This window comes from Cherax quadricarinatus, chromosome 61 (assembly GCF_038502225.1).
Source record: "Cherax quadricarinatus isolate ZL_2023a chromosome 61, ASM3850222v1, whole genome shotgun sequence".
Taxonomy (NCBI): Eukaryota; Metazoa; Arthropoda; class Malacostraca; order Decapoda; family Parastacidae; genus Cherax; species Cherax quadricarinatus.
The window spans coordinates 15,080,025-15,095,024 of record NC_091352.1 but is presented as its reverse complement, the minus strand read 5'-3'; positions in this window follow the sequence as shown (position 1 = coordinate 15,095,024).

Genomic DNA, 15,000 nt, shown 5'->3' with positions numbered 1-15,000 from the left:
GTGGATCTAATAGTGTGGATCCAATAGTGTGGATCCAATAGTGTGGATCCAATAGTGTGGATCCAATAGTGTGGATCCAATAGTGTGGATCTAATAGTGTGGATCTAATAGTGTGGATCCAATAGTGTGGATCCAATAGTGTGGATCCAATAGTGTGGATCCAATAGTGTGGATCCAATAGTGTGGATCCAATAGTGTGGATCCATTAGTGGGCCCACTACTGTGAACCCACTACTGTTCATCTGATACAGTGAACCCAAAATTGTGGACTCAGTACTGTGGACACAGTAATGATATTTCACTGATATGAATTGAACTCTAAATGTAATAACCGAGTCCATTTATTGTTCTGAACCTTCTGGTAGGAAGCCGAAGGGTTCGGAACCACGGATGTTGACACAGTGTTGTCTGGTTCTTCCTCTATCAGTTAAATACTTGTGAATGTTTTTGTGTAGTGTTGCGACCACACGTATTTGAGAACCAATTTTTAATACGACAATAATAAAAATACACTTTTGTAAAGCGTAAACCCCATGTGGATTCTGCAGCATCTGTGTAATAAGAGGTTATCAGAAAGAACAGAAGGGTACAATACCGTGACTGGAGCAATACATAAATAACTCGTGTATAGGCGAAAGGAACTTATGACAATGTTTCTGCCCTACTTGGACCACTGACAGTCTGACCGAAACGTCGTCATGGGCTTCTTTCTACTATGAGCGGGTTGTGTATTGTATAGAGGTTATCTGGTTTGATTAGGGAAAGGATAGCTACAATTCCTCGGATCAAAAGCCCTTCATGAGCACGAAGGCATCCCCGTCCTCCTCCTTTCCCTGACAGCAGCAATATATCAGACTGGTAATCGTTCGTGCTTCATCAGACACTGCAGCGTCCTCCTCCATGACCAACAAGAGACTGCGGGGTGTAACACTGAACCATCAAAGCTTTGTGGCCACCTTCATCCCACAGCGGAAGCTTCTGCTCTTTGATCTCCTGGTCAAAAATAGGCAAGAGTACGCAGCATCTCTCACGTTAAAGTAACCTGAAGAATAGACACCTTATCCGCAATACAGCAGAATGACTGAGATGAATGACTGTGAATGAACCTGAAGAGTGGACACTGCATCACACCTACGTGAAAACACACTGCAATGTTCGCTAGATAAGGGTGGTGAAGGAGAGTGTGAAAATTCGAAGAGTCATTTTAACCTAGAAAACTCGAGCACTCTTAGTAAAAAATTACAAACACAAAATACACACACAATTGTTTGGAATCAGCTCATACTACGAGTTTGTCACAGATTAGTTTGCTTCTGGGGATGTTTCTGTGATGTCTATAGCTTCCTCGTTGTTTGCACTGTACCGACTCTGGGTTGTTGCTGCAACTACATCAGGGCCTCTGGTTAATTTTTCCCCAGTTGCGAAATTTGAAAATATTCACGAGTTTTGGAGAAAAGTTTTTCGTAAGTGTTAAACAGCTTAGCTAAGTTCAACTCACTACTTCTTTCATTCCACATAATGTGGGATCACCAACAAACTGAATGACACACACACAAAAAAAAAAAGAAGCTAGAGTTAACAGGAGGATCGAGCCTTCACTACTTCTTGAGGTGAATGACTCAGATTCAACGCTTCGTGAAATACAGTGTAATACTCTACATAATCCGCATTACGATATTTACAACGATCAGTCAAGAGTTTGACAGGTTTGTTAAGGACACGAGACTACCAAGGAACCAAGTAGGGTTGTCATACTGAACATGAGACACGAGAGTTCTTCCATGTTGCCAGAGTTGAGGCTGTTAGTGGCTCCACGTTTTTGTTAACATTCTTGCTGTCTACCACCGAGGTACATGACCCGACAAGGAAGAAAACACCGTCGCTTATTCAATCACTGTCTTGCTAGAAGGGAACTGACATAACAGCTCGGATCACTCTCCAAACCACAATATACCCACCCATCCTTCACAGTGCAGGCACTATATTTTCCACCTCCAGGACTCAAGTCTAGCCAACCGATCTCTCTCAATCTCCTCTTAAATGTAACCTTGCTCACACTCTAACAATAAATCATAAAACAATTTGCTTTCACTACTAATACGTTCAAAGAAGCCTTTTAGATGCCCTAGCCCCAAGTACTCGACCTCATTTACCCTCCTCCCTCCAACCTTCCATAGAACCACCCTACCCCTCCTCTCCTCCACCCCAGAATTATACGTCCTCCAAGTCATCCTATGTAATCTACATTATCTGATTATCAATTGAAAATATAGCCTTATTATCGCTATATTTATTTGGTCTCTGTGATTGCTATAATCTGACTGTTCTTCTACCTACACTATGAATGTATTTAGTCCTGTCTATTACTTTCCTGAGCTACGTTGTGCACTGGATCATCGGTGCCTTGCACCCATGGTTTGTCGTAGCGATTTATTAAATACATGCGAGTGGATGTTGCTGCCTCATAAAACATTGTAAACATTAGTAATTCAGTTTACCCTTATGTTATACTGGTCTGTCATCAAGGGGTGGCAGCTCCTTTATGTAAGGGAAGGGTTCTTGATTCAAGGCATTGAAGTTTTTCCCCTCACCTTCCATAGTTCAAATTTGGTTACCTCATATTCATAAGGGACTCTATGACCCCCTAGGGATTTAGAGCTTCTTGAAAAATATAATACAAATGTCTAAACATTGGCTGTCAGCGACGACTGGCAACCGTGGTTGCCAGCGATGACTGGCAAATGTGGCTGTCAACGATGGCTGGCAACCGAGGCTGTCAGCGATGACTGGCAACCGTGGTTGCCAGCGATGACTGGCAACCGTGGTTGCCAGCGATGACTGGCAAATGTGGCTGTCAACGATGGCTGGCAACCGTGGCTGTCAGCGATGACTGACAACCGTGGCTGTCAGCGATGACTGACAACCGTGGTTGTTAGCCATGACTGACAACCGTAGCTGTCAACAACGACTGACAAAACAGCCTCCGAGTTAACGAACAAAATGAAAAAATTTGTTTCGTTAAAATTACAGAATCAGCAATCCAATCAACACATTTTATGGCGCTGACCTGACTGGCTTCCATACCTCATGTGCACTGACCTCACAGGCTTCCGTACATTACATGCACAAACCTGACTGGCTTCCATACCTCATGTGCACTGACCTCACAGGCTTCCGTACCTTACATGCACAAACCTGGCTGGCTTCCGTACCTCATGTGCACTGACCTCACAGGCTTCCGTACCTTACATGCACAAACCTGACTGGCTTCCATACCTCATGTGCACTGACCTCACAGGCTTCCGTACCTTACATGCACAAACCTGACTGGCTTCCATACCTCATGTGCTCTGACCTCACGAGCTTCCGTACCTTACATGCACAAACCTGACTGGCTTCCATACCTCATGTGCTCTGACCTCACGAGCTTCCGTACCTTACATGCACAAACCTGTCTGGCTTCTGTTACTCGTGTGCCCTGAGCTAACTTGTTCCAGTTCCACACATAAAACAAACATACACCATGGTGAGAGGGACATGTATGGCTGGTTGTGAAAGTTAGACCAGTGTGTGTTACTCTCCGGACATTACTTGATTACCAACCTGTTTAATATTTTCCCATCAGAAATTATTTTTTCAAAATGTTTTTAATGTTCGTAAATGTGAGAGGTGACAGTATGACCCAAATTTTGTTGTAGATTGTGTGCACGTGACTGGCTGGTTAACGGGGGTTTAAAGCCTATCGACTACACGATGGTGATTAAGGCAGCAGGTCGTATGTTCATTAAGAATAATATCTAATACGGGGATTAAAATAAATTTTTGGGGTACATAAACTTAGACATACACCACCTCTCGGTTTAAAAGTTATGTGTATATTAAAGAAGCCGACGTAGTTTAAATTAGAGTAATACTCTCATATATATATATATATATATATATATATATATATATATATATATATATATATATATATATATATATATATATTTATATATATATATAAAATGTCGTGCCGAATAGGCAGAACTTGCGATCTTGGCTTAAATAGCAACGCTCATCTTGCCATATAGGACAAGTGAAAATTTGTTTATGCAATAATTTCGCCAAAATCATTCTGAACCTAACAAAAAAAAAATATATTTCACTGTGTTTGTTTAGTATTAAATTATTGTAAACAAATCTAAAATATATTTAGTTGGGTTAGGCGAAAATAAATTGTTCTTGTTATAATAAGGTTAGGTAAGTTTTCTAAGTTCCTTTTGGTGCAAAATTATAAATTTTTACATCAACATTAATGAAAAAAATATATCTTTAAGCGTATAAGAGAAGTTTAGAAAGGACTTAATTTTAAGTGAGTTCTTGCTAATTGACCAGTTTTACATATTCGGCACTTTGCTCACACTCCAACAGCACGTCAAGTATTAAAAACCATTTGTCTCCATTCACTCCTATCAAACACGCTCACGCATGCCAGCTGGAAGTCCATGCCCCTCGCACACAAAACCTCCTTTACCCCATCCCTCCAACCTTTCCTAGGCCGACCCCTACCCCGCCTTCCTTCCACTACAGACTGATACACTCTTGAAGTCACTCTGTTTCGCTCCATTCTCTCTACATGTCCGAACCACCTCAACAACCCTTCCTCAGCCCTCTGGACAACAGTTTTGGTAATCCCGCACCTCCTCCTAACTTCCATACTACGAATTCTCTGCATTATATTCACACCACACATTGCCCTCAGACATGACATCTCCACTGCCTCCAGCCTTCTCCTCGCTGCAACATTCATCACCCATGCTTCACACCCATATAAGAGCGTTGGTAAAACTATACTCTCATACATTCCCCTCTTTGCCTCCAAGGACAAAGTTCTTTGTCTCCACAGGCTCCTAAGTGCACAACTCACCCTTTTCCCCTCATCAATTCTATGATTCACCTCATCTTTCATAGACCCATCCGCTGACACGTCCACTCCCAAATATCTGAATACATTCACCTCCTCCATACTCTCTCCCTCCAATCTGATATTCAATCTTTCATCACCTAATCTTTTTGTTATCCTCATAACCTTACTCTTTCCTGTATTCACTTTTAATTTTCTTCTTTTGCTTACCCTACCAAATTCATCCACCAATCTCTGCAACTTCTCTTCAGAATCTCCCAAGAGCACAGTGTCATCAGCAAAGAGCAACTGTGACAACTCCCACTTTATGTGTGATTCTTTATCCTTTAACTCCACGCCACTTGCCAAGACCCTCGCATTTACTTCTCTTACAACCCCATCTATAAATATATTAAACAACCACGGTGACATCACACATCCTTGTCTAAGGCCTACTTTTACTGGAAAATAATTTCCCTCTTTCTTACATACTCTAACTTGAGCCTCACTATCCTCGTAAAAACTCTTCACTGCTTTCAGTAACCTACCTCCTACACCATACACCTGCAACATCTGCCACATTGCCCCCCTATCCACCCTGTCATACGCCTTTTCCAAATCCATAAATGCCACAAAGAACTCTTTAGCCTTATCTAAATACTGTTCACTTATGTGTTTCACTGTAAACACCTGGTCCACACACCCCCTACCTTTTGCTAAAGCCTCCTTGCTTATCTGCTATCCTATTCTCCGTCTTACTCTTAATTCTTTCAATAATAACTCTACCATACACTTTACCAGGTATACTCAACAAACTTATCCCCCTATAATTTTTGCACTCTCTTTTGTCCCCTTTGCCTTATATATATATATTATATATATATATATATATATATATATATATATATATATATATATATGGAAGAAATCATAATACAACTCGTGATTACAAATATATAAAAATATACCAGTGTAAATAAAAAACTGAGCGCTTTCATGTGCTTATACATCTTCAAAGGAATAATCTATTCCTTTGAAGATGTGTATGTGTATGTGATTTCTTCCATATATAAAATTTATACATTGAGATGTATTTACGTGTAAGTGCATATTAACTGAGATACGTGTGCATCTCTCGATGTTTACACACTGACTTTCATCCGCCCACCGGTGAATATATACCGAGATATTTACACCTCTCGTTGTATATATCCTGGAATATACGCTCCTCTCAGTTGATATACGTATCTTCAAGTGTGTAAGATGTGAAGCAGACTTACCATTACTTCCTCGTCCAGGGAGACACTCGGTGGTCGCCAGTGTTTACAACCTCTGAAGCAGTCACCAGGCTTTTCACCGTCTCACTATTGGCATTCAACGGCCCGTAAAGACTCTCTCAGCCTTTTACATCCAGTCCTATACACACTATAACGCAGCTCTATGTATGTCTTCCAAACGAAAAATCCACTGACAAAAATGGATTTTGATCATTATGTATTTTGTATACGTAATGTTTTGAAATCTGAATCTGTGCCTAAATCTGGATCTTAATTTGAAATGAATTTCCCAAACAGGAGTTTTTAAGAAATTTTACTGTAACATAATCGGATATATCCACGGGAAAGGGTGAATAGCTCCAGTTCCATGGATCAAGAGGTCTGTTACCAGCAGTCTCCCAGGTCCAGAATGAAGGTGAAAAATCTCCCAGAGAAATATCACTTGATGCTGGTGAAGAGCTCTTGATCCAGGTAACTAGAGCTAACCTTCCCCTATCCTTAGAGCCAACATAATTATTGTTCATTCCCCAGGCATTGTATTGTTCCCATAGATTTACCTTAATAATAATAATAGTAATAATAATAATCATCCGTCAATTCGCTTTCAGTCTGTTTTCAAAATTTTTCTTCACTCTTAAATATTTTATCTGCTGTGTGTGTGTGTGTGTGTGTGTGTGTGTGTGTGTGTGTGTGTGTGTGTGTGTGTGTGTGTGTGTGTGTTCACATATGCACAATGTGTTTAATGCAAAAATATTTTCCATAAGTTTGAAGATAGTATTTAATGAACTTATAAAAGAAGAAATTGGAGAATTTAGAGGATTTGAACTAAAAGAAAAAGGAGTAGAAGGAGGAGGAGATGCTGAAGTAGGACAGGGAGGAGGAGGATGAAGTGAGGGAGATAAAAAGAAAAGTAAAAGAAAGAGGAGATTCTGAAATGGGAGGAGCAGAGCGATTAGAAGTGGAGGACGAGGAGGTGGCCGAAGAGTAGGAGGGTTAGGAAAAGAAAGGTAGCAGGGGAAGGAAGAGGGGGAAAAGGAGGAGGAGGAGTAGTACGACGACGACAACGACAAGATTGGCGAGAAAAAGGAGAAAGTGAAGAAGAAGCAGAAGCAGAAGAAGAAAACTGTAAAAAAACACAAATTAAGGTTCGAGCATTGAATCCACAGGAGAAAAATAACTCAGGAATTGCTTTCCGTGGTAAGATATCTTGCTTGTAAATTGCTTTCATTAGAGAGTAAACGCCAGAGTTTTGCTGAAGGTTGAGCGATTCTGGTTCTCATTACGGTCATGTAACTGGAGACTCCATGGATCATAGTAATGGTGGTGGTAGTAACAGTGATAATGGTAGATACTATACTACCAGCCTGTTTGTGGTAGTAACAGTGATAATGGTAGATACTATACTTCCAGCCTGTTTGTGGTAGTAACAGTGATGGTGGTAGATACTATACTACCAGCCTGTTTGTGGTAGTAACAGTGATAATGGTAGATACTATACTTCCAGCCTGTTTGTGGTAGCAACAGTGATAATGGTAGATACTATACTACCAGCCTGTTTGTGGTAGTAACAGTGATAATGGTAGATACTATACTTCCAGCCTGTTTGTGGTAGTAACAGTGATAATGGTAGATACTATACTTCCAGCCTGTTTGTGGTAGTAACAGTGATGGTGGTAGATACTATACTACCAGCCTGTTTGTGGTAGTAACAGTGATAATGGTAGATACTATACTTCCAGCCTGTTTGTGGTAGTAACAGTGATGGTGGTACAGATACTAAACTACCAGCCTGTTTGTGGTAGTAACAGTGATAATGGTAGATACTATACTACCAGCCTGTTTGTGGTAGTAACAGTGATGATGGTAGAGATACTATACTACCAGCCTGTTTGTGGTAGTAACAGTGATAATGGTAGATACTATACTACCAGCCTGTTTGTGGTAGTAACAGTGATAATGGTAGATACTATACTACCAGCCTGTTTGTGGTAGTAACAGTGATGGTGGTACAGATACTATACTACCAGCCTGTTTGTGGTAGTAACAGTGATGGTGGTAGATACTATACTACCAGCCTGTTTGTGGTAGTAACAGTGATGGTGGTACAGATACTATACTACCAGCCTGTTTGTGGTAGTAACAGTGATGGTGGTAGATACTATACTACCAGTAGTAACAGTGATGGTGGTACAGATACTATACTACCAGCCTGTTTGTGGTAGTAACAGTGATGGTGGTAGATACTATACTACCAGCCTGTTTGTGGTAGTAACAGTCATAATGGTAGATACTATACTACCAGCCTGTTTGTGGTAGTAACAGTCATAATGGTAGATACTATACTACCAGCCTGTTTGTGGTAGTAACAGTCATAATGGTAGATACTATACTACCAGCCTGTTTGTGGTAGTAACAGTCATAATGGTAGATACTATACTACCAGCCTGTTTGTGGTAGTAACAGTCATAATGGTAGATACTATACTACCAGCCTGTTTGTGGTAGTAACAGTCATAATGGTAGATACTATACTACCAGCCTGTTTGTGGTAGTAACAGTCATAATGGTAGATACTATACTACCAGCCTGTTTGTGGTAGTAACAGTCATAATGGTAGATACTATACTACCAGCCTGTTTGTGGTAGTAACAGTCATAATGGTAGATACTATACTACCAGCCTGTTTGTGGTAGTAACAGTGATGGTGGTACAGATACTATGTTAATTAAAAAGATTTTACATTTTATACTTTTCAGGTCCAGGTCAACTTTGTTTCAGTCATGACTAGAAAAGTCGGTATACGAGACTGAAACACAATTTTTATCATTGACTCGGGACGACATATTTTAACTAAAATTCAGACACTATTTAAATGGAAGAAATAACATTTCTACAGTTTTACTATCAGAAATAAAGTACAGGAATAAAGTACTTCATTTTCTGTAATCTGTTTTGTTGATAGTACCATTTGTTGAGTTATATTCGTACTTCTGATACGAGGTTATTGCCGTCTCTTGCTGATGAGTTCTTCAACACTGGACTAAAATCAACCCACTTATTGGCTTTTTAAATGACACTAATGAGAATTATAATGACATATGAATTTACAAAATATTAAAGAGTCCGGTGCACCATTTTGTTTTCCGGTATTAACAATCACATCTCCCCACTTAAAACAATCCCTAAATGCCAGTAACCTTTGTGAAAAAAGTTATTTCTCCAAAAGTTTTGTCAGAAAAAGGAATTCCTGTGGAAAGATAAGGGACTAATGATTTTTGACTCCTTAAAGTTTTGCTATAAGGTGGCATAAACACCAGAGTTTGTTAGTTTTAAGACGAAGATTACTAGCAAGACATCACTGGGAGAACAGTATACACAGCTTTGACATGACTTCTGACCGTACAACAATGAAAGCGGCGTTTCCTTCTTTCCCTGTTGAGCGATTGTGACTTGGAACTGCCTAGCATGGGCCAGTAGGCCTGCCCCAGTTCTCCTTTCTTATGTTCTTAAGCCAAGAGATTGGTAAAGAGATTAAGACAACTGACCAAGCAACGGTGAAAATAACAGATCTATATCCGTATCTTGTTTCTCAAAGTATAATAAAGGGGATCACCAAGAACTTTTCGGTAATTACTTTATCACACGTCCTGGAGGAATGATGCTGTGGGGAGACCTCAAGACTCGCACCAGACTCTGAAATTTATTGAAAGCTTTGTTGCTGTGGTGAAGATGCCAATCGGGAATAATTTTTCCCGGAACACAAGAGAACCGCACATTGTAGTGGAGGAGATTCTATGTGAGATTCTGACTAGTCTATACACTGGATGAACTTCAGGAACTAAAAGACAGATCACGATGAAGTATCGATGATGATATTCCTTAAAAGTGAGCGGGTAGGAGAGTGGGCACTACACTTGTGGATAATCAACGAAATGATTCTTCGCTTCTACGCTGCAGGTCGCATTCATTATGCCAGGTAAGATTTCATTTATCACAGATCAATGCATAAGCTGCACGGGAAATCCATGGAGAGTTTTCTAAAGACGGAGCACGTTCAGTGTCGCAAGCAAGAACTATGGAATGGTATATGAACGGACATATTTATCCAGACGACCTTCATGCGCCACCGACGTGGTCCACTAGCAAGAAATGGCATTAAGGATGAAGCCGAAAGGCAGACTACCAGAGAAAGACTGTCATCATGTATTGACCTAGTGTATGTCTGGTATGTGCCCTGAGTGAACTACAAGGTCAAAGTGCTCTGTAACTATCACAGCTTCTAGTGAACAATGAAAACCACCTAATTGCTCTTGTGAACATTGTTTCTGAACGTATATATTCAGATGGGATAAGTGTAGATGCTGTAGATGTGGGTAAGAGAGAGAACCAAACTGTCCTGAGAGATTCTATCAGCCGTCGAGGCGGCGTGTTCTCATTATGCAAGAGGACAAAAAGAAAGCAAGGGCATGAGCTCCTGCTGAATAGATTGAATCTGGAATAATATTCACAGGGCTTATGACACTCATCGTCTTTGATAATGTTAATGCAAGAAACTTAACGAGTTATAAACTAGCGGCAGTTCCAACACCATTGACAAAAAAGAGAGATGTTAATTACTAAATCGAAGTCAATATTGAAGGAAAAAACATACAAATGTAATCCACTTGTGTGCAACTGAGCAGCCAAATGCAACGCCACTCTGATAGATGAATATTATTCTCTGGGCACCTTCTTGCTCATACAGGGCCAGTGTAAAGAATCTAGTTGAAAATATTGTGAAACATCAGAGCGTATGTAATGTTTGGGACTAAATGTGATTGTCCTACACAGGTTTGTATAGAGCATCTGATGCATTTGAGTTCTCATCCGCCTTGACTGTAAAGTCACGAAAACAAGACAATGTGAATGATGCGATGAAAGAGTCAAATAACGCTAAAAGTCTAGTCGTCTCTATACCTATAGAGATATACAGTGGATTAGTTATCCAAAACCACCACTTCAAAAACCATTCGTAAGGAAGCTGATGTTGACACACTGACACCAACACAACCCAAATTCAGCACCAAATACTTGTAATTATTATAAACCAGCTCAAAAGTGGAATTCTCTATTGATTGTACTAAAACCAAATTATTTAATAAAATTGGCATATTAAAATTTGCGCAGCTTAAAGTGAAGGCGCAGCTTCTTTTAATAAAGCTCACCCACACTGAAAGTTTGAAGTCTATCGGCAGAGACAATAATTAATCAAACTCACTACGTAATAAAATTGGGACATTGGGACTTACGTCCCAATGTCCTGAAAATACACCAGAGCTAAAAATTTGAAGCACACCAGAAGACGCATTCTCCAGTTACATTCCAACGATTCCAAGATTTTGTAGCTGCACTAATAGACTGATAAATTTGCTTCTCACAGACGAAGTTAATGATTATTGTCCTGACTAAGAGGCATCGCCCTTTAATACTGCATTTGTACAGAAGGAGGAGACTCAAATATAATTAACCTGATTTAACACGAAAAAAAATTTCACACTATTTTACATACAGAATTGACAAATGTTCATTTGCACACTTCAGCTTTACTCTCCGCCGTTGACGAAACAGGATGCACCTTCCATGACTGTCGGAAGCCAAACAGCAGAGACTTTTGCAAGTTATCGGACCCATTCCAGACAACTTGGAATGGGTTCTACGACTAAAGTCACATGGTACCTGCACATGCTGAACGCTACCGTTGAAATTTTGAAGCCTATCTGATGAGGCCTCGTGTTAAGGACGAAATACGAAACTCTAGAGGAACTTTAAAAAAAAAAAAGGAACAAAATTTAGGCCACTAGTTCAAGGTGCCTTTTCGGTTATCGTCAATAACGTGACGTTAGTCTTCACTTTACGATGGTTCTGAAGAGAGCTAAATTACTGATGTCATTCAGGTTATCAAAGGCGAGTGTTTACATGTTCAGTTCAGTCAATGTCAGCGACAGTATGACGAGGCGTGGAAACAAATTTTTTTGTTAGGGAAGAGTGATGAAACTAGCCAAGCGAGCGATGATGTTACGGTGACGTGTTTGTGATGTGTTTGTGTTGTTTTTGTATATTTTTGCCATATGTTTGTGATTTCGTGTTTGTCTTCTGTTGTAGTGTATTTTTGTTTGTGTTGTGTTTGTGATAGGTTTATGTTGCTTATATTTGTGCTGTGTTTGTGCATGTGATGTGCTTGTCAGGGAAGAGCAACCACACTCGCCAAGTACATAGATATATTTACATTTCTAGATGAGGCACCTAACTAGCACTGAAGATTTCTCTTGAAAGTTGTTAGTAGCAATCCAACTAGCCACAGTGTCATATCAGGTACCACACCTGTCAGTAGTAATCCAACTAGCCACAGTGTCATATCAGGTACCACACCTGTCAATCTCTCCGTAAATCATCCTAACTTTCCCCTTTCTACCGGAATTATTTTATGTCCCTCACCGAACGGTAGATTTGAACCCGAGGCAAACTAGTGCTACAACTACCAGGCCAGTGCGTTAGCGACTGTGTCATGGTCTACTTATATGTATTTCTTCATGCATTAGGAAAGTCAGCATGGGCCACCATTGTGACCACGAGCCCCATATTTTACAGATCAATCTCACATCAGCAAGGCTGTGGCAGACTCTAGCTCAAGGCCCTTCGTACACGACTCGTGAAATCGCAACAGATGTTTCAATTCAACTTTTCTGTGAAGTTATTTTCATACAATAAAAAAATTATAAAAAGTCACTGTAAAAAATAGTAAAATATTGTAAATAAATAATCGTTGATGGTAAAAATATGACAGCCATTTTAAATGGTAAAAATATAATGGAGAGAATAAATGTAGCTGGTAACGCGTAGCGGAAGACTCCTGAAGTTAGGTGAGAGAGAGAGAGAGAGAGAGAGAGAGAGAGAGAGAGAGAGAGAGAGAGAGAGAGAGAGAGAGAGAGAGAGTCCCTAGAGTGGGCTGGCATCTGTCTTGTGTCGGAGCGCTGAAAAAGAAGTTCCTTCCTGACTTTGTTGTGCATAATGGTCTCATCTGCATGATTTTTGTATGTGTGTTTTATTTAAGTGGGAGACGATGGTGATTTTTAACGAGAGGAGGAAAGGTAGTGGGAGAGAGGAGGGAGGGAGGGAGAGAAAGAGAGGGAGGGTAGATATACACAAGGAAGAGTAAAGTGGAATTGACCCCTGCAAAGAGGCGAGGCCAGGAGCTATGATACGACCCCTGCAACTACAACTAGGTGAGTACAAACAGCAGAGTATAAACATGCGCGCACACAAACACATAAAAACACACACTATCTATTTTTTCCATTAATCTAAAAAGCAGAACATTTAAAAATAGTGAACCATACGCTACACAGCATTTGCAAATTAATAGTCACTTAATGTAACGACTTAGTGAGCAATTATCCTGGAATCATACTCAGCGTCGTTCATTGTTATGATCCCAGTGATTAAAGTCAACGTGTGTGAATGATGAAGTAGACTGTTTGACTGGCACTCCTTCATCTGAGTGTGTGAATAATGAAGTAGATTGTATGATTGACACTCCTTCATCTGAGTGTGTGAATGATGAAGTAGACTGTATGACTGACACTCCTTCATCTGAGTGTTTGAATAATGAAGTAGACTGTTTGACTGGCACTCCTTCATCTGAGTGTGTGAATGATGAAGTAGACTGTTTGACTGACACTCCTTCATCTGAGTGTGTGAATGATGAAGTAGACTGTATGACTGACACTCCTTCATCTGAGTGTTTGAATAATGAAGTAGACTGTTTGACTGACACTCCTTCATCTGAGTGTGTGAATGATGAAGTAGACTGTATGACTGACACTCCTTCATCTGAGTGTGTGAATAATGAAGTAGATTGTATGATTGACACTCCTTCATCTGAGTGTGTGAATGATGAAGTAGACTGTATGACTGACACTCCTTCATCTGAGTGTTTGAATAATGAAGTAGACTGTTTGACTGACATTCCTTTATCTGAGTGTGTGAATGATGAAGTAGACTGTTTGACTGACACTCCTTCATCTGAGTGTTTGAATAATGAAGTAGACTGTTTGACTGGCACTCCTTCATCTGAGTGTGTGAATGATGAAGTAGACTGTTTGACTGGCACTCCTTCATCTGAGTGTGTGAATAATGAAGTAGATTGTATGATTGACACTCCTTCATCTGAGTGTGTGAATGATGAAGTAGACTGTATGACTGACACTCCTTCATCTGAGTGTTTGAATAATGAAGTAGACTGTTTGACTGACATTCCTTTATCTGAGTGTGTGAATGATGAAGTAGACTGTTTGACTGACACTCCTTCATCTGAGTGTTTGAATAATGAAGTAGACTGTTTGACTGACACTCCTTCATCTGAGTGTTTGAATAATGAAGTAGACTGTTTGACTGACATTCCTTTATCTGAGTGTGTGAATGATGAAGTAGACTGTTTGACTGACACTCCTTCATCTGAGTGTGTGAATGATGAAGTAGACTGTTTGACTGACACTCCTTCATCTGAGTGTTTGAATAATGAAGTAGACTGACTGGCACTCCTTCATCTGAGTGTGTTAATAATGAAGTAGACTGTTTGACTGACATTCCTTTATCTGAGTGTGTGAATAATGAAGTAGACTGTTTGACTGGCACTCCTTCATCTGAGTGTTTGAATAATGAAGTAGACTGTTTGACTGACACTCCTTCATCTGAGTGTTTGAATAATGAAGTAGACTGTTTGACTGGCACTCTTTCATCTGAGTGTGTTAATAATGAAGTAGACTGTTTGACTGGCACTCTTTCATCTGAGTGTGTTAAT